Below are 21,683 nucleotides of genomic sequence, written 5' to 3' on the forward strand. Positions count from 1 at the left end.
GCTTTTGGAGACTACAGGGACTGGCAGAGGCCTGCCTCCTAAGGAGGCCCCAGGCCCTGGGAAGGTTGGACTAAGGATACCAGAATGGCCCACCTTGGCCACGATCCCTTCCTTGGTGAACGGAAGCCACAGAGTCACTGGCCATCCAGAGCCCACAGGGTTGTTCTGGAGCTCCTACTCTCCCAGTCCTGCCAGACTCACTACCTGGCCATGCACTCCATCACCTCCTCTGGCTGGCACAGTTGTTACTCCCTGCGGCCTCCACACCATCAATCAAAGACGTGGGAGCCTGAGGCGGCAGCCCACCTCCAGAAACATATCATGTCTGGGACTTGTCACCCTCGGGGGCCCAGACAGGGCAATCTCCAGTTCAGGGTGATGTGTGGAACCTCTCTGCCTCTTGCTTCCCCCATGCACTTTGCCTTTTTCCTAAAATCCCATCCTGCACCATGGGCTTTGGCTTTTAGAACAGAAGAGCCCACGAGTCATGCAGGCAACCTCTGCTTGCAGCTTGGCCATGCACTTCCACAGAGGCAATGAAGCCCCCAGCCTGATACCTCTTGAGTGGGAAGAAGATAGAGAGGAGGGGAAAATGGGCAAGAAAAATGAGTATCTCAAAATAAAACTGAACAATATTGTTCAGCCATGGTGGCTTGATGTGTTAGCAAACCAGAGCCACAGTGAGAGGTATTTCATCCACTGGCCTCCAGATTCAAGTCACCCCCTAAAACAAGGAAGAGCATGCCGGCTCCAGGCAGAGGGATGTGGAGAAGTGACCTTCAGACTCAGCATGGCGGAAGCTCCTTGCACACCAGCTTCAGCCCGTTAGAGCTGAGCTATAATTGATCACTGCAGCAAATCAATGTGAGTGAGGTCCTTTCCAAAGCTCTGTACAAACTGACTTCATAATGAAATATGAGCTTGTGAAGTTTCTCATTTTGTACTATTCTGACATTTCTTGCAATGTGATTAAAATATAATAAGATCAAATAGAAAATACTATTTGCTCAATCACCTCCAAACCTAACACAGTCAATAGTCCAATTCCATCCAGGAAGAAAAGTCATTTTCAAGACTCCATAAAGAAGCCTACATTTAAATTTCATGTTCTCTGCTGTTACTATGAAAAATTACATGTTTTAAATATAGGACAAATACAGGGCAGGCCAATTCTGGTTATAATAAATTTTATTCCAACATTCTTAGTAAATAAAATCTCCAAGCCCTAGCCAATGAATGGCTGCTTCAAGGTTCATTCGATAACACATAATTCCAGTCCAAATAATAATTTGCTCAATTCCTTTGAAGTCTAATTCAAGCCCCATTTCCCTGGAGAAAGCCCAGATCTCAACAATTGTTTCCTTCTTCAGACTTCTGAGAACATATACAGCTGCAAGCGTGCCCTGACAACATGTTAGGTATGCGTGCCTTCTCTTCCCTGCTTGGCCGGACAGCTCCTCAAGGTCAAGAGATGCTTTCCTCCTTCAACATCATCCAGCGTGCCTGGGTTCTGGGTCCCCAGCCCAGTATTAGGCAGGCCGCAGGTGCTTGCCTGCATTTCCTGATTGAAAGAACCTGTAATGATGGCATTTAACCCATGGCAGGCTTTCTACCCATCCATCTCCTGTGTTACTAGCCCACATCACACCAGTCATTCTAGTGAAGACATTATGTTATCCTCTGAGACCTCGACACACATGATCATTTTATACACTGTCAGCTGCATCTGTTAATTTTCTTACTGTCAGAGACAGTTAAGGGAGCCTTTGTGGAAATGTCTGAGGATTTGTAAAACAGAAGCCTGTTTGTTTCACTTCCTCTGACATACGGGCTTAGGAACTGTGCAGTTTTAAGTACCAGAGTGAGCGCTAAGACTTACGGATAATTGACTCCAGAAGGCAAGAACACAACTTAGAAGAGATCATTTTCTCAATTCACTAGTAGTTTCTAATCCACAGACCATTTGAAGAACAAACCTAAATTTTCAGGGAGGATTCTTCTAGAACTAGACCATCGCCGGCCCCCAACAAACCACAGGCCAGACCCGCCTCGAGACCTCAGTGCCCCAACAATGTAAAGATCTTCCCTCCCAGCTTTTAGAGGTATCTGTGATAACTGGATCGAAGAAATGCCAGCACCAGTCAGCTTCCAGCATTCCAACCTCCAATGCAGAGCCCCAGTGTCCAAGAACATTAGCCCCACATGCTCATTTCCACCTGCTTTTGGCTCGAGCCCAGGAAATTAAACTATAAAATCAAATCATTGACTTCTAGGATTGAGAAGAGACTGAGAAACCATCATGTCCATGTATGTCAGTTAGAAAGCACTTGATGCAAGAGTCAGAAAAGCCAACTCTAATTGACCTGAATGATAAAGGAACTTTATTGATTCATGTCTACAGGAAGTCTGGCTCCATTTCCTTGTGATCCTCTGTGCTCTGCTGCCCTACACGTGTTAATTTTGTCTTCAGATCAGTTTTCCTCATAATTACAAAATGACTGACAATAGCAACGAGGACTCTATGCTTCACCTTTCACATTCAGAGGGGAAGAGAGTGTCATTTCTCAGGCCACAGAACTAAAGCCCTAAGCTTTGTTCTGACTGGACCATTTTTCCATCCATCTCTCCAGCAAGGTGGGGAGTGGGTTTTCCCTGACTGACTTGGACTAGTCAGAGCCACCCAACTCATGAGGCTGCTAGACCTGGGGGAGGGCAGGATGGATGCTGGCAAGGCAGTCTCAATGTCTATTTCCTTCTGCTTCTGAGCAGGATGGAACTAAACATCTAACTAATATCTAACACTAAATAATTCAATGGGACCTCATCCCATTCCTGACAGTGCTGCCCTTCCCCTGGGAAATGGCCTCAGGGTTCCAGAGCACTATTTACAGTGTCATTCAGTCTAAACCAAACCTCAGGAGTCCTAGAAATGCTGAGAATTACTCATCTCCCATCCAGGACTCTGAATCAGGCAATTCCCAGCTACTTTGGGTGCAAATCCCTCTATTAACTGGAACATGTCCATGACTTTGGAATGGGCCATTGGCCATGTTTGCCCTTAAGAGGAGTTAGCACCTGCTCTGTCATCATGAGTGGGCTAAGCCAGTCTTGCTCAGCTCAGCATCTTGGAATGAATTAAGTGGCTCTAATAACTAACTCTTATTCTCTAAAAAGGGCCAGATCATCATCTGTGAGCACAAATGGAGCCCTAGCTCCATTTACCTGAGTAATCGATGAGTCTCTCATGACATCCCCTCTGAGCCTCCTCCCTGCATTCCTAGACTCCTGCCAACTTTGATCTCCATTCATTTCCCACACAGCCCTTGCTCACCAGGAGCATCTCCCTGACCAGCTGACCACAACGTGTGACCACAGTGACCCAGACCCCAGACAGGAGGACCTGTGCCCAGCACAGTTAGCTGGTTCCCTCTTTCCCCAAGTGTCTTCTACCCTTTGCATTTTATAGTTTATAAAACCCAGTCACAACTCCTGCCCACCTCCCCCAGCTAAGCTTGGGAAGAATAAAAACAGACACTGCTAAGCCTTCTACAGAAAGGGAGACTGAAATCCAGGGGGGGAAGCAGGTGATCCAAGATCTGCCATGAGCCAGAGTCAGACCTGGAAGCCAAGCCCTGTGACCCTTGGTTCTGTGCTTCTTCTATCTCAGCAGACTGCCTCCTTTGGGGCACAAGGTAGCCCTTGGCAGTGCTTCTGGAACAGAAGCCCATGGCATCAGCCTGGCCCATGCTCTTCTCCCCAGAGTCAGAGCCCAAACCAGCCCAAGGCAGCTGCTTCCCATTCTAGTAACCTCAGAAGTGCTCTGCACTAGGTTCCCAGCCACCAGCAGCAGGGCTGGCCAAAGCCCAAACTCTCCCCAGCCTCAGGGGTAACTGCTCAGCAAGGGAGCCTCAGAGAATCCAATTTGTCTTTCCTCCTGTAGTCTTTGCTTTGGTTATTGCTTTAAGATTTATTTGTGGCAGTTTGGGTCTTTGATTCACATGTTGGGTCTTCAGTGAATACAGCCATTCCTTTCTCGTCTATGCCCAACTGCCAGCCCAGCCTTCCTGGAAAACCAAAGTAGCCTCTTTCCTCTGGGAGGATACGGTACAGAGTGCTCTGGGATCACAGAGCAGCCCAGGTTCATGTCCCGGTGCTGCCATTTTATTCATTTACTTATTGAATCACTCAACCCACATATGTGTATTGAGCACCAACAATGCACCAAACACTGTTCCAGGAACTGGGACCTCGCAGAGAACAAGCCAAAGGATCCACCTTCATGGAGCATCTCATCTCCTGAGACCGTACCACAGGTGAGTTTTTTTTTTAGGGTCCCAAATCCTTTGCAAATCCCAAGGAAGCCTTAGACTCTCCCCAAAAGAATGCACATAAACAGAGGCACTGAAAACTGCATGCCTTGTTAGATGGCTGGTGGGTCCCTGAAGCCCATGGGTAGACCTCTTGGGGTCTGAGAACACCAGGTTAGGAACCTCTGAGCAAAGAGAAATTGGATACAAGTCCTTCTTCAGTGGGCAGAGCTCTCTAAGGGGTCTGTTCATATGCCACCATGATCTGTTGAATTCCTTCAATGGGTCATAATCACATTCAACCTGAAGCCTCAGATCTTGACTTTCCTGCATTCCAAAGACAGATTCCTACAGGTGAGCTTCTTAAGATAAAAGAGTAGGAGAAATCTGCATTATGGAACATGAACTAACTGCCCTGTGGGATTTGGGGTAGAACATCCACATCAGACTTGCAAATGATCTTTTCCTCACATACACGGGGTAACAATTTGCTCCAGGTGAGCATGAATATGCCTCGTTTTATGCACTCCCTATGCTCCTGAAAAGTTATACCTGAATCAAAACCTTGCAAATAAAACCACTTAAAATGCACTAGGGAGATCACTACTTCATAAAAGCTGGCAATGAATTCTCTGGCAAACCAAGGGAAACTCTGGAATGTGCAAATTCATCTCTCCTCTTTGTTAGAATGGATTTCTGTAGAATGGGTAACTATAAGTGAAGAAAGCCAGTGGGTGGGGTGGATTTAAGACATAAGGTTTCTACTTATTGTGCATCTGTACCTCTACGAAGAGCTTTTCAGAGAAAATGTTATCTTTTATTACCTATTACAAAGACCAAATTAACCAGTGCATGATTAACTCCTCTGCAGTGCAGAGGACAAGACACCCCGGGATCTCATTCATCACAAAGCCATCCGCCACGGTGGATAGTGCAGGGCAGGGAAATGTGAGGCCCAAACTGCGCTGGGTGGCAGTCAACAAATGGACCCCTCATCAGCCCCTGACCGGCTCTGACCCCGGGCTGATGTCAGGGCCTGTGACACCACACAGCCATGGGGACCAGCAATGGAAGAGAATGACTATAAGCATGAGAGACAGATGGGAGGGCTCCCAACAGGCAGCAAAGGAGGGGAGCTGAGTGAAACCAGAGGTGGAGGACGGTGGAGGAGGGAGGAAATCACAACAGGAGAAATGCACATAGCTAATATGGCCCCAAAGAAGTAAAGGACTGGGGCCTGGTAGGGAGTGAAGACAGAGTCAGTCTCTAAAGTAAAAGCAGAGATAAGATGACATCATCACACAGAAAATTCAGTCAGATGGGGCAGCCTTTTAGCAATGAGGGGAGAGCCAGCCTCCAGCTAAAATGACAATCACACTCATAGCAAGGCACGCTGCTAGAAAGCCGCCATGCAGAGAAAGAACAGGGACGGGGCAGAGAAGGAGATTCTCGCCGCGTCCCCAGCTTGGCCACAGTGGACACTGTGGTCAACTCATTCCAGCTTCTCAGGGCTCTTTCCCCCCCTGCCAGGTATATACTCAGCCTCAGAGGGGACGTGTCAGAAAGCCTAACTTTCCCAAAAAGGGCCCAGGCACAGGGTAAGACGCTCAATAAACGCTCCCTGGATGAGTCACTGAACTATGGGGGCTCAGCCCACAGCCTGTTTTTGCAGTGCCTGAGAACTAAGAATGGTTTTTAAATGTTTAAAGCGTAGTCAGGAAGAAGGAGGAAGAGGAAGAAGAGGAGGGAGGGGAGAATAAGAGACAGAGATCCTATATGTCCCACAAAGCCCATGCTATTTACTGCCTGACCCTTTAGAGAAGAAGTTTGCCAACCCCTGAACTAATGAGTTTACTGTAAGCATTTTGAATTGAAGACTCAGCCTTGCGGTTTCCTATCCACTCAGCCCCTACGCCTAACGCATAGTTAGTTCACTGTCTGAGCATACTGGTCGCCTCGAGTTTGAGGGATGGTTCAAAAAGGAAGACTTAACTTGCCTCCAAAGAAAAAATGCAGGGCACCCCGCCAATGAGGCTCAGAATGCATGTCTTACTAAAGTGGGTGTAAGGAGAGGGTCACAATGATTTGGGGGAGCTGAGGGAGTTGAATGCAACAAGCATTTGTCAGAGGTCCAAGTGCCAGACTCTGGGTGAATAAAAACATCTTTTTTTCAAAGGCCTCATTCCTACAGAGCAGACAGACATCGAATCCAATAAACAACAGTATAATGGAGAGATGGGTGTCCACAGTAAGCACGGTGGGAATGCTGAGGGCTAGAGTCCTTGGGAAGGCTTCCTGGAAGACACCACATTTTGAGTGACCCTGAAGAATGGCAGGATTCCAGAAGGCAGAAGCAGGAACACATCCTAGGTGGAGGACCTGTCTGGAGCAAATATACAAGCTCAAATGGAGCTAAAACATGGACAGGGAACAGCAGAGCCTTTGTGAGGGGGGTAGTTAGGAAAAGGTCAGTTGGCAACTTCATTTGGGTCCCCACCACCACCACCACCACCACAGCAGACCCTGAAATAAGAGCTTGAGTGTAAGGAGTGTATTTGGAAGGTCCCAGGGAACACCAGTTGTGAAGGCAACTCTTAGCTCTGTTACCGACTCTGGGAGCCAATGCGGAGCGTGCCCCCTCAGAGTTATCCCACCCCAGGGACAAGGAAGCTGGGGTGTTTACATGTCAGCTCCCTTCAGTCATGTATTTATTGAGGACTGCTCTGGGGGGAGGGCGAAGCATTCACTCCCTGGCTTCTAGCCTACCCCGTGCCCTGGCTGCCAGAGCCACTCTCCGCACAGCTATGCCGTGGGCCCTGAGAGTCGGAGGTGCGCACTGGCAGCTGCAGGGCGCTGCGCGTGACGATGTGCGGAGATGAAGAGTACCCCCATGGTGTCCACAGCCCCTGCGATGGTGGGTCCCGATCGTGGAGAGCCGCTCGTGCACCTCTGCCAGGGACCTCCTCCTCTATAGGGAATGGAGCGCAAACAAGGTTTCGAAGCCCGGAGGCAACAGGACTGCAATTCAGAATATGATTCAAAGGACAAGCCAGCTAAGAGGTGCCTGGAAGAATTCTGTAACTTTCCAGAGGGTGAGAGGGGGACAGGAACCAGGCCATGACAGTGGGGCAGAAAGCAGGGAACACATCCATAGGAGGGCATCAGGGGGCCTCCCATGGCTCCAGCAGGCCGTCAGCACAGAGTAAGGACAGGGTGCGTGGGCTGCAAGAGGGGTGGGGGCTCGGGAGGCAGGCGGGTTTAAGGGGCATCTTTGTGGCAACTGGAAATGGTCTGGAGCTCAAGAGGGAACGCGGGACTGAAAACTCACTGGGAAATCACTGGCAAAAAAAAAAAAAGAGAGAGAGAGAGAGAGGATTTAGAAAGAAGGCACAAGGTCCACCACCAGAACTCTGAAAAATACTCATGTTGACAAAAGAGGAGGAAGAATATGAGTCAGTGAAGCAGGAGAAAAGTTGGGAGCCCCAAAAAAGAAACACCAAGTAGAGGATTTTTAACAGTCAAATCTTCCCGACATAAGGCAATCCTCCACATGGGGCCCACATCCGGCCTAGCAGCCATCCGTCCATGCGCAGGCAGCTGGTAGCGGCCCACACCCGGCGGGGGGGGAGGGGGGGGGCGCACGGGGGAGGCCAACCCTGCGCTACCCACAACTGCGGATGTCGTCAACCTCAGCATCCTGAACCCTAAGTGTATGGATTGCTGGAGAGTTTGTGGGAACTGACCCCACCGCCAAAGCGTCCACAGAACCCAGCGCACCTGTGCCGTGAGCATTTCGTGGAGGAGACGCTCCATCACTTTCAGCGATTCCCAAAGGGCTCTGCAAACCCACAAAGGACAGAAACCACAGTTCTAAGTGACCGATGAGACAACAGCCACTCTGAGCTCACATTCAGCCTGAGCCCGGGGTAGAAGAGCAGGTGAGAGACCAGAGACCTTCCTGAATGCATGGGAATGGAATTTTCCCTACACCTCGCAGAAGAACACCCTCAGAGCCGAACACTTGACCTGCCATGGCTACGGGCACACATGCAGAGAGAATTTCATCCTTGTGCAAAGTTTGCTCTTGTTCCTGCCCCACCACTCTCGGCCTGGCTTCTCTGCTAGGCAGGGTGGCAGGTGGAGCCACCCAGCAGCAAAAAGATGACCCTGAATCTTGCCTCAGAGAACAGAGAGCCTTCTGTTATGGAGAAAAAAGGGAAAAGAGAATAAAGCTCCAGTTTAAAAGGCTTTGAAAAGTGTTCCAATGCAAGGAAGTTAGCTCCACTGCTGGGGCACCCTGACTCAGGAGAAAGATAGCCATTGTTGTCTGCATTCGAGGCTCTCTGGGTCTGCCCTCCCGATCACAAAGATTGTTGTGCTGAGAGCCACACTGCTTCTCCAAATAGGACACAGAGTCTACTCATCTCAGGGTCTGCTTACTGGCCCTACCAGCAGCTCCTGGCTTCAAAGAAGGTTCTCTGAGTGTTGCTGTCTAAACCCACAAGAAAACCGCATATACCTACATCTACTCGACCGGCCCCAGGTACACATCAGAGGTCAGGATTTGAAATCACTCCTGGACTCCAGAGATAAATGCCCACCTTTGCCATTCACCCAGGCTCAGCAGACCATGCGGCACAGCTGACCAGGACAGATGTCATGCCTGACCCAGGAAATGAGAATCTGTGATCCCCAGGGAAGGTGGGAAATGTACAGCAAATATTTTCTGGAATCCTTTATAAGGAGAAAAGAGAGAGTGTTTGCTCTCATCCCAGCTCTGACACTGAAACCTCTGCAGTTGCTTCCCCCTCAATAGGGAATATCAAGGCAATATGGACTCTATGACCCCAACGCCTCTTCCGGCTCTGACGTGCTGGGCACCTGGCCTCAGGAAAGCTGGCTCCCCGCTCCGTGGAGCCTCGTCATCCCTCCCCTGCCTCCTGCAAAGCTCATGCGGCCCACAGCATCTTCTGGGGCAAAACCAGAGCAGGCCCAGAGGCGCCCCTTGCACTGCCTGACACAAAGAGCCATCTATAAACCTTTTGGGGGTTACAGACGGTAGCAAGGATTCACGTTCATAAACAAGGATTTCCACTTCCATTTAAAAAAAACAACTACAGGGCGCCTGGGTGGCTCAGTTGGTTAAGCGACTGCCTTCGGCTCAGGTCATGATCCTGGAGTCCCGGGATCAAGTCCCGCATCGGGCTCCCTGCTCGGCGGGGAGTCTGCTTCTCCCTCTGACCCTCCTCCCTCTCATGCTCTCTGTGTCTCATTCTCTCTCTCTCAAATAAATAAAAAAAATCTTTAAATAAATAAATAAATAAATAAATAAAAATAAAAAATAAAAAAAACAACTACATAAAATAATTCTTCAAAACTTCAAGAACTCCTTAATGCGCCAGTGGGGCAAGAACGGCCCATCGTGGCGGTCAGATGAACATGCTAACAAATCGGTTTCTCCATCAATTTGTAACTTAGCTGAAAAAGTGCTAACTGCCACAGTGGGTTCTGATCGTTACACTCCTTTTAAATGTCCTATTCTCAGCCATACATTATTTCATTACACCCACAATGGGCCATTGGTTCAAGTCAGGAAGCATAGAAAACACTGATGTTAAAATATAACAAATTAATGGAGACTGTAAAAAATGGTAATAATTCTACAAAATCACTGTGGGATGGTTTTTGCCAGGTAAGTAAGTTGCAGCCATCTGATCAGAAATCATATCTTGTACATCTAGCTATCTCTGCTGCTTCTAAATGTGAATGTTTGGAAAGGAAATGTACTGACAATTATATCCACTCTGGCTTTTCACGTGTCGAGAATAAAGACTGCCCATACACACAATATGTTATTAGTGGCAAAGTGTTTACATGTAACAGCATGAGGCCATCTCTCCTTTCTTGTCATTTAACACAGAACGCAAACACTGTCAGAGTAAACCACCAGTTTGCTTGCTTGTTTAGGGCAAAACACGAGAATCCAAAACTCCAGGTCAAGAAAGCAGCTTTCGTCTGTTGGATGTTGAATCACATGGTTAAATTTCAGTCTGTGCTTCAAGACCTATTCAGTCGCCAACAAACATGACAGGTGTCATAACTTATTTGTTGGCAAAGCATACTTTTTCTGACCTAATTAAAAAAAAAATAAATCAATTCAAGCCTGCAAAGTACTTACAATGGCACCTAATATAGAGAAAGCACAAAATAAATGTTAGCCACTATTTTTATTATTATTAAATTATGATCAGTTGTTAAATGGGTAAAAAGTTTAAATTTCTAATATGTTATTAATAGTATTAAGTGCTATTTGTGGAATAGACTTGATATAAACTTTAATAATACTGGTCCCAGTTTTTAAGTTAAAATTACGTCTTTATTACGTACCACTCAAAAATGATTAAGTAATTTTTTTCAGTTTTTTGGGGGGCTGAGAGATTAAACTACTGCAAAAAAAATGTTCATATGATAGAACAGATTGATGGATGGGCAAAATGGCTAAAGGGAAGAAAAAGATGCAGTCTTCTAGTTATGGAATGAATAAGTCGTGGAAGTAAAAGGTACGGCATAAGGAATGCAGTCAGTGATATTGCAATAATGTTGTATGGGGACAGATGGTAGCTACACTTGGGGTGAGTGCAGGGTAACATATAAACTTGTCAAAAGACTATGCTGTGCCCCTGAAACTAACGTGACATTGTGTGTCAACTACGCTCAAATTAAAAAAGTTTTAATATTCATATGGAAAAAACACAAAACACCCTGCTGACCACATTCCCAGTTTGTCCTCCATATTCCTTTCCAGCCTCCTCTACCCTTGCTCTGTGCCCTGGGAGGCTGACCCGCCAAAATTGCATAAAAGGGTTTCAGTCCCCACTGGCTTCCAGTCCAGCCAGGACGAGGCACCAGGAGATGAGAGGGGAGGAAGGGAAAGACGTTAGAGCATTATTCCCCCACATCCTCTCCATCCAGGCAGCGATCTTATAGCAGCCACATTTCTACCCACAGCTGTAAGCAGAGACCGTCCCCCTTGCCTACAGCCTTCACCGGGTCCAGGACGGATCCTCCCTCTACTTTTCCAGTCCAGGGAAGGTCATGGCTTCTGCTCTTACTGGCTCCTGCTTCACCATCCTTTTGTTGATTCCCTGCATTCTGCTCCCACCCCCTTACAGACAGTCCTTTTGTTAACTGTTCTTTAGTTGCTTTTCTGAGCATGCCATTTTTCTCTTACTTGGTTCTGGAAGTGGCCCCAGGAAATAGGCCCTAAAAATGGGATAGGGGGATTGCACTACTTACATATTTGATGAGAGCATGGATAAGCCTCTTTCTAAGGGTAGATGGGATAGAGATAATCTGTGGTGAGCAATGCCATTACAATGATTCAAATCGCCATGATGACACAGGATGGAGTGCAGGTAGAAGACAGAGTCCCGGGGGGTGCCTGGGTGGCTCAGTCATTGAGCGTCTGCCTTCGGCTCAGGTCATGATCCCAGGGTCCTGGGATCGAGCCCTACATCGGGCTCCCTGCTCCACGGGAAGCCTGCTTCTCCCTCTCCCACTCCCCCTGCTTGTGTTCCCTCTCTCACTGTCTCTCTCTCTGTCAGATAAATAAATAAAATCTTTAAAAAAAAAAAAAAAGGGAAGAAGAAGACAGAGTCCCGGGAACTGAGACAGCTCTTGAACTCTGTCACGAAGGGACAATGGTGATTGCAAAGACACTGGGAGGAGCCAACTGCTTCTGACCACTGAGGGAGAATACATCCATAGGAAAACACAATGAAAACCTTGAATCCCCGAGTAAAAGAACAGGTAGACATTCAGGAAGACTCCACGCAGGTCTGGAAGGACTGTCTCATCACCTACGTTGCAGGGCAGATAGGGCTGAGGATCAGGCATAAAGCCTAAGCATAAGCATTACAGTGTTGGGGACCAATTAATAGAAATCTTTGCCAAATGGCTAAAATTAACAAGTCAGGAAACAATGGATGTTGGGGGGGATGCGGAGAAAGGGGAACCCTCCTACACTGTTGGTGGGAATGCAAGCTGGTGCAACCACTCTGGAAAACAGGATGGAGGCTCCTCAAAAAGTTGAAAATAGAGCTACCATACGATCCAGCAACTGCACTACTGGGTATTTACCCCAAAGATACAAATGTAGGGATCCGAAGGGGTACGTGCACCCCGATGTTTATAGCAGCAATGTCCACAATAGCCAAACTGTGGAAAGAGCCAAGATGTCCATCGACAGATGAATGGATAAAGAAGATGTGGTATATACATGCAATGGAATATTATGCAGCCATCAAAAAGAATGAAATCTTGCCATTTGCAACGACATGGATAGAACTGGAGGGTATTATGCTGAGCGAAATAAGTCAATCAGAGAAAGACATGTATCATATGATCTCACTGATATGAGGAATTCTTAATCTCAGGAAACAAACTGAGGGTTGCTGGAGTGGTGGGGGGTGGGAGGGATGGGGTGGCTGGGTGATAGACATTGGAGAGGGTATGTGCTATGGTGAGCACTGTGAATTGTGCAAGACTGTTGAATCACAGATCTGTACCTTGGAAACAAATAATACATTATATGTTAAAATAAAAAAGAAGAAGAAGGTAGCAGGAGGGGAAAAATGAAGGGGGGGGAATCGGAGGGGGAGATGAACCATGAGAGACTATGGACTCTGAGAAACAAACTGAGGGTTCTAGAGGGGAGGGGGGTGGGGGAATGGGTTAGCCTGGTGATGGGTATTAAAGAGGGCACATTCTGCATGGAGCACTGGGTGTTATATGCAAACAATGAATCATGGAACACTACGTCAAAAACTAACGATGTAATGTATGGTGATTAACATAACATAATAAAAAAAAAAAGGAATCTTTGCCAGATCACTTATGCTAAGGCAGTGGTTCTCACCTGGGAGCAATCTGCCTCCCAGGAAACATTTGGTAGTATCTGGAGACATTCTGCATTGTCACCCTGGTATCTAGTGGAAAGAGACCAGAGAAGCTGTAAATATCCCACAATGCCTAGAAAACACACACACACACACAAGAATTCTTTAGCACAAAATCTCAGTAGTGTTCAGGTTGTGAAACACTGTGCTAAAGGTAAAGGCACTGGTGGAGAAGATATGAGATCCTGATACATGGAATGGGGACATTTAGGGGGATGAGAACTTTGAACCCCTAGATCCTCTTGAAATTTCCTCACTGGTTGAAGCAGATCCTCATCTTCATAAAAGGGAACCAGATTTCCCTTGCACAGAGGTCTGGTGTGCAGTTACGGATGTAGCAAAGCCTAGTCCATACAAAAACTCAGAAGCCACTTGCTTTTACATGGCAGGGATAGCAGTATGCCTTCACGATCTCATCCCAAAGTTCTGCCCGCTCTCCCGTTCTGTTACAAGAGTCCATTCACTGTCACAATTTAGTCTTAATTTATGTCTTGCTATACAAGAGAAAATCACAGGAGTCTATTATGTTAATATAATTATGCTAATTGGACCTGTTGAGAAGGAATGAGTGAGCACCATGCATATTTTAGCAAGACATATACATGGCCGAAAATAAGTGATGAACTCTACAAAAATTTAAGGACCTGACACATAAATGAAGTTTCTAAGGATGCAGCAGTCTAGAACGGCTAGGTATATATCCCCTCTAAAATTACAAAATGCTGCTTTTCTTTCTGCCATTTGCCACAAAGAAGAACATACCACTTGAGTGGGTCACTCTGGATTGTGGAGGACACATATAACACATTTGGACATCTTGCACTGACCTCTTGCTTGATAACTGGTAATTCTTCCAGTTTTGAGAGCAGTCTGGATCGAGAGAAGTTTCTACAGAAGGTCCTGGCTATAAGCTGCTCTGTTGCTCTGTTATTTGGTGACCCAGCACATTCAATTGTACTAGAAATATCTGTGGTACACAGAGATGTCATATAGAGTATAGAACTTCTAGCAAGCCCTAATAGGAAAATTACAGTACAGGCCCCAAGGTTTTAGAATAAGAATTCTGCTAATAAGAGGGGCACCTGGGTGGCTCAGTCGGTTAAGCGTCTGCCTTCAGCTCAGGTCATGATCCCAGGGTCCTGGAATCGAGTCCCGCGTCAGGCTCCCTGCTCAGTGGGGAGCCTGCTTCTCCCTCTGCCTGCCTCTCCCCCTGCTTGGGCTTGCTCTCTCTCACCCTCTGACAAATAAATAAATAAAAATCTTTAATAAAAAAAAGAAATTCTGCTAATAACAGTACTCCTTGTGTGAAGCAGCTTCTGGCTTCCTATGGATGCCATGGAAAAGACTCTACACCAGACCATGGGACACCAAGTGACCATGTGTCACCAACTACCCTTCATGCATGCACTGAGTGCTATATGATCTACTAAATCATAACATTAGAAGTACACAGCAGAATTCCATTGTGAAATGGAAATGGTGTCTACAAGATCAAGCAGGTCCAGAAGTAAGAGTAGATTGTATAGCAGATAGCTCAGACTCGCATGGTACTTAAACTCCTACTGCTTCACTATGCCTGCCTCAAGCCACACCTATGCTCAGAGGGAGCTCTCTATAATCAGTGAAGACTGGGGCAGTGGTGATATGGCCTGGTTTATTGATGGTTTGCACAGTATGCTGAAACAAGTCGGAAATGAACAGAGAACATACTGCAATCCCACTCAAGGGTGACCCTGGAAGACAATGGTGAGGGGAAGTCCTCCCTGAGGGCAGAAACTCAGAAAATGCATGCAGTGGTCCACATCACATGGAAGGAAAGAGAGCCCGATCCATCTGTCCTGATTAGTCAGTCACTAACAGGCAGACAGCTGGTCAGAAACAAAGAACAAGTAAGACTGACATATTGGTGACAAAGAGTGAGCCACTCAGAGTGAGTTCAGGGAACGTGTGAAGACATCCATGTCCCATAGGTATGCTTACCAAAGGGAATTCATGGCACAAAAGGCTCTCAATCATCAGATGGATGAAAGGACCTTTCTCTGTGTATGCCAGTCACTGATGTCCCCAAACACCCCACACTTGATCAATAGGACCCTGGAAAAAGTAGCCATGGTGACAGGAACAAAGGCTCTTATTCATGTACTCAACAATACCCTGATCCCGTACGAACAAAGGTTTTAGGTCACATGACCAGGTTAAAAAATAGAAGCGGACCAGCCCAGGTGTTGGCTGAGGATCAATGACACACGGAATGGGTGTTGAACAACCAAAGCTATGATAAGCATCTTGTGCCTCATAATGAGCTGCAGAGAGATCGCAGCACCGATGTTTTGAGTTAATGGTTTATTTTTTTTCCCACCACGAAAGGGCACCAGGAAACAGTGACATTTTCATTAGACTCCTGGCAGGAATATAATGGAATTGAACTCCACACTAAGATCCAAGAGCCAATGCATCTTTGTGTGTCCATGGTATTGGGCCCATAGTGCTTCCCCTGACAAAGGAGTAGAACAGGGACTGAATGTGCCGGATAGTCTCCGTGTGCCCTCCCGATCTGCGCTCCACCCTTCTCCACCTCGCTCTGGGCCCTGGGTCCCTGGCCTAGGCAGACGACATCATCCAGGCTCCCTTGTCGCCTCTGGCTCTCGGGTGGGTTTACCAATGGGCATATATACCAGCAGGAGATTGGGAAATGGGAGGCATAGAGGACGTAGGGTCTCCCCAGTTCCCTCTAGCCAAAAATCAGTTTACATCACAGCTCACGGCCAGATTCTACCCCAAAGCTTCCCTCCTATGACTGCAGTTCTCCCTGAGTTCCTAACAGCCCCCCTACCCCTTTCAAGCCCAGGGTACTAATGCTTTCTGAGCCCTGGGTACATCACCCTACCTTGCTGCTCATGTCATTGTAAACAGTCACTTCTTTAACCTCTCTGACATTGCCCTTCTGGGTTTTCTGTCCCTTTCCTGCTGAGATCCTAACTGACATAGGCAACTTCACTTCTCAGAGCAGAAAACTAAGGTCTACAGGCAGGAAGGGCAAAGCTGCTCCTTGCCTGCCCACAGGGGCCTCCTCTAGGGAACAAACAAGGCTCTGCCTGGAACTGACCATCCAGAGAACATACCTCCAGAAATCTCCTTTGCTGTATTCAGATTATAAAATGGTGTGCAAGCTGGTGAAAAGGTTTTCCAGAGAGGGGGGAAGAGATGGTGCCGAGATAGGTCTCCCACCCAGGACTCTAGGGCCCCACTACAGGATACTGCTATGCCATCTACTGTCAATCATCTCAGAAAAGGTACTGTGCATCCAAAAGGTACCACTGACCTGAACCACCAGCCTTTGGCTGGAATGTGTGGCCCAGCCTCTTCTGCCTCAATAACCCCAGGAGAGCCATGCCTAGTCCTCCTCTTGGACTGTCTCTCAGCTTCCCGTCACACTCACGCACACATGCACATATGTGCACGCTCATGCATACACATCCACACGCAAGCCCACATGCACTGATTGCATTTCATGTGCTAGCCCTGGACCAGCCATGGGAAGAGAAGCGATTTTAGTTGTCTCCCTGGACTGGTGGAAGATTTCCTAAGCAAATGGAGATCACTTTTAAAATGGGAAGGACTCCGAGAAACAAACTGAGGGTTTTGGGGGGGGGGGGGTAGCCCAGTGATGGGTATTAAGGAGGGCACATATTGCATGGAGCACTGGGTGTTATACACAATGAATCATGGAACTCTACATCAAAAACTAATGATGTACTGTATGGTGACTAACATAACATAATAAAAAAAAGAAAAAGAAAAAAGAAAATTGGTGGTAAAAAAATAAAAATAAATAAAATAAAATGGGAAATGGCTAAATACACACAATGGAAAATTCCACAGCTATTAAAGGTATTTACAGAGAGTTTGAAACAGCACAGAAAGTGTTTACAACAAACTATTAAGAGGAAAAAGCAGGGTACAAAACTATATATGTTTATACAAATGCTTAATGCTGTGTAAAAATGCATAAGGGAAACATGGACTGGACAGAAATGCACCAAAATGCTAACAGTGGGGCACGGGAGGACATGTCTCTGTATTTAAATTTTTCTTACAATAGGCATCAATTACTTTATATCCTGTTATAACGTTCTTAATTATACACGCAGTTTTGAGAAAATATTCTCATTTTAAAAATACTCAAACTGGAAGTACAAAACAAAAGTCCCCTGTGAGGATGCCTCCTCTAATCCCAGTCCCCTCCCAAGACAATCACTGTCTTCAGCTGGCTTCTTATGGATGCAGAGAAATAGTTATCATAAATGGCATGTTATGTAAATTTATTCTGTGAATTACTCTCTCCACTTAGTAATAAAGCTTGGGGGTCTTTCCACAACACTGTAGACACATCTAGCTTAAGGATTCTTAACCTTAAATACTAGCTAATGTGGCTATGCCACAGTTTATTTAATATTCAGGATATTTAAGGTTGTTTCCATTTTGTCCCTGTTAAAAGAAATTGCACTGAACAGTTGCATAAATGACTCTTTGAGACATTAGGACTATGTTTCTAGACTAGACACAAAAAAGTGGAATTTCTGGTTGGAGGTTTGGATATTTTCATTTTAAAAGTTCCCATAGATAGATATCACTGTTTACTTCTGGGGAAACTGGGGGTCTCGGCTGGTGAGTGGGCTCTAGAGGCTCTAGAGGTGGGATTTCCTAGCCTCCCTGGGGTCTCGGGATCTCTGAGTGGGGGGCTACCTAGTACCCGGGAACACAGACTTTCCATGTCTGCCCATCAGATGTGCCCCAAGGACCAAACCATAGACCTGCAGCATCCTATTTATATTCAGATCATGAAAAGATGTATAGCCTGGGGGAAAAGTTTTCTCAAAAACAGCCCACCTCCCACAGAAGCTCACCACAGACCTCTATGTCTCATGCAGAAAAGAGTTTATGTTTTTCTAAAGAACTGTCCCCTGGGACCTCAAAGTCAGAGCCAAATATTCTAACATTTCAGATACTTAATTTCTGGAAGAAACAGAACTTAGAACAACTGTCTTGCTTTCTGTGGAAATGGTATTTTGAAGAAGCAAAATGGATTCCAACTCAACCCAATCTCATCTTAAGTGGGCTTTATCTGGCCCTTGCCTTTAAAGGAGTGTCCCCAGGAAGACCACAGGAACTCTAAGTCGGTGGGAGACTGGTATGCATATTGGGTCCACTCCATCCAGCTTACAGAGGCTGCATCTCAGCAGGTGACACTGCGCGAGAGGAACCCCTTGGCCTTCCACATCCCAGACAACTCCTCTCTCTAAAACATCCCTTTGCAAAGCCCCTGAATTGGCCTCAGAGGGATCTCAGCACTCCCACCTCTGACTGCCTTCTGCCTAAGGCAAGGAGACAGGCCCAGGGAGAGGCAGGGTCTGCCCAAGTGCTCACGTCCTGCCCACGGCCCTCCCACACAATCCCTCCTCAAGGCCCAGGGACAAGGTACAGAGGGATGCCATAGAAAGGCTCCAACAGAGCCTCCAGGGCTCAGGAGAAGGAGAGGTCTCTGCATGTGTCCACAGTGGGGTTGGAGGAAGGCCCAATAGAGCAGGCCCAGCACAGTCCTCATTTTGAACTCCTAGACTTGCTATGACTTCGAGAAAATGCATGTGTCTAAACATTCTATTCATCGATCACCTACCAATCCTCAGAATAAATCCCAGATCTGTCCTTTTGGCCACCCTCTTAGTCCAAGCCCACTCTCTAGGGTAACCACCATAGCCTGCGAGCAGGTCTCCCCACTTCTGCTCTTGCCCCCTAATGGTCTACTCTATACAGTGGCCATGGGTCTTCTCTTATAGAACAAATTATATAACATACTCCCCCACCTAGGAACTTCCAATAACCTCCCGTTGCTCTCGGAAAGACTCAAATCTATCACAGCCACCAAGGCCCCCGTGACCCAGCCCTGCCCACCTCTCCGGCCTCCCCTGCATTCAACCTCTCCCTGCCTTCAGACCTTCTTCCCGTTGTCCTTCAACATGTCACACTCACTCCTGACCCGGGGTCTATCTTAGGTTCCCTAGAAGCAGAAGCTGAGGGGGGGCTCATGTGAAAGTGATTTACTAGGGAAGCATTCCCACAAAACAGCCAGTGGGAAAGGGAGCCACACCCCATCAGGGGCAAAGGAGCTGGTGAGCACACCTCTGTGCCCGTCAGCCATCCGGAAGGGCTGTCCCCAAGGGGGGAAGCAAGTCCCTGGTGCTTCCAGCTCTCCGTGTGGAGGGAAAGCAGTTCCAGTAGCCTGAGGTCACTTTGCCAACAAAGAGCCATAGGCACAGGCAATTGGGAGGGAACACACTGGAGAAGTGCGCACAGCCTGGGAAGGGACACGCAGGGACGTGGGCAGAGAAGCTACAGCATCAGCAGAGGGTCCCTGTCCCTGCTTTTTCCTCTGCCTCCTGCCAGGACTCACTCCTTCCTTCCAGTAAATGTCCACTCAAACATCACTGGCCCCACCTACTTAAAATAACCTGCCGCCACCTTCCCCTGACCTAGTGTTAGTCTTCTCTGCGCCACAAACCCACCATCTGCGACTACCTTGTACATTCGCTTGTCTCCTTGTGTCTCCCACTAGATGGGAAGGGAAGGCACCCGGTCTGGCTCGTTCCCACCTTGTGTCCCCAGCACCAGCACAGTGGGTGTTATGAGCACTCGGGGAATGCTGCCCCGTACATCCCAGGCAACTTATGTGACTTTTTACCAATAGGAGTCCCCCCGTTAGCCACAGGGGATCTGTTCCAAAATCCCCAGGGGATGCCTGATGCTGTCGGTAGTACCAAAGCCCGCGTATACTGGTTTTTCTACACATACATGCCGATGACAAGGCTTGATGTATAAATTAAGCACAATAAGAGAGCAACAATAGCTAATAAGAAAATGGGATAATTACAACAACACAGTGTAATAAAAGCTACGTGCATGTGGTCTCTCTCTCTGTCAAAAGATGTTATTGCCCTGTACTCACCCTTCTTACGATGACGAGGTGAGGGAATAAGATGCCTGCACGATGAGGTGAAGTGAGCGGAATGATGTAGGCATCGTGAGGCAGTGTCAGCTACTGCTGACCTTCTGATCGTTTCTCAGAAGGAAGGTCATCTGTTTTTCAGCCCACAATTGGTCGAGGACCACTGAAATGATAGATAAGGGAGGATTACCGTATTTATATTTCATGAGCACTGGTGTGGTGTTCACTATTCTAAACTCCTTACTACTCATTTAATCCTCCAAATAACCCAATGCGGTACATACTGTTCGTATCCTCATTTTACACCTTAGGAAGCCGAGGCTCAGAGGTTAAGTAACTTGGCCACAGTCGCGCAGCGGGGCAGAGGTGTGGACAGGGAATCAGACCGGCTGAGTGGCTCCAGAGCTGTCTAATGACCTGCTGCACCGTAAGCATCATTATCCCACCTCGCGGCACCTACCAGAGAGGTGCTGTGACTTTTCCAAAGCCCCAGACCGGGAGGCAAGTGGGGCTGGGCTTCTGACCCCCAAGCCCGTTCCCCAGTGAGGCGTCACCATGAGCGGCTGCCCACGGGGGGCATGAGCGGTCCCTCCGCCCTGCATTTTCTCACCCTTCACCATGGTCCCGGGTGATTGTTTCCAGCCCAGTGCCCAGGGAGGAGGGAACCGTGGGTCCCTGGCTGAGGAAGTCTCTCAGGAGGGACTCCCACTGAGACATTGGGCCCCAGGGTCAAAGCCCCTTCCCTGCTCCCACAAACTATACAAGCCATGGGGGGCGGGGGGGCAGCGCTGGGATGAGAATGTGATTCAGACATTTTGCAGCTGGTGTCCCTCCCTGCAGCAAGTTCAAGTGCCCCTCTAGAGGCAGAACAAAACTCTCAAAAGAAACATTCCAAACAAAGTCAGTCATGGTTAATCCATAGCCTGCACATGCGTGTGTGTGTGTGTGTGTCTGTGTGTGTGTGTAAGAGGAAAGGAAAGGAGGCACGTGGCCATAGACAGACAGATGAGGCAGTGATCTATGTCCCACTTTTCAGGCTGGAAACCTCCCGCCATTCAAGGTGAAACCTCATTAACCCAAATACCACATGACTGGAGACAAAAGGGTGCAGCAAGGACCACCATGCCTCCCCCCAGGCAAGACAGCACACCTGAGGGGGGCGCCCCGACTCAGCAGGGACTCCCGCCACACTGCGTTCACCCTGCTCATCAGCTAGGCTTGGACACGGACACCCAGGCACCCGCCCCAGCCAGCATGCCCACCTCCCGGCTCAGCCTGCTGACAATTAGGACAATCCCCAAACTGTGAGAGACAACTCATTGGGGGGTTGCTCAGTACCTCCTAATTAGCATTAAACACTGATTATCCGAGGCTATTGATATTGGTCTTAATCAGTAATTACAATTCTCACATAAA

At 47.7% G+C, this 21,683-nt stretch overlaps 1 protein-coding gene across 1 annotated transcript in view; it reads right to left on the reverse strand.

Moving 5' to 3' along the window:
* FSTL4 (follistatin like 4) overlaps nt 1–20,586 on the reverse strand; it is a 542,960-nt gene extending 522,374 nt beyond the window's left edge. The window contains exon 1 of the mRNA XM_035014126.1: nt 20,268–20,586. The gene's annotated coding sequence lies outside the window, so the exon portion shown is untranslated. The remainder of the gene's footprint in view (nt 1–20,267) is intronic.
* Between the last annotated feature and the right edge of the window lie 1,097 nt (nt 20,587–21,683).

The sequence above is a fragment of the Mirounga leonina genome, unplaced genomic scaffold (genome assembly GCF_011800145.1).
Source record: "Mirounga leonina isolate KUSES-001 unplaced genomic scaffold, KU_Mleo_1.0 Mir_168, whole genome shotgun sequence".
Taxonomy (NCBI): domain Eukaryota; kingdom Metazoa; phylum Chordata; class Mammalia; order Carnivora; family Phocidae; genus Mirounga; species Mirounga leonina.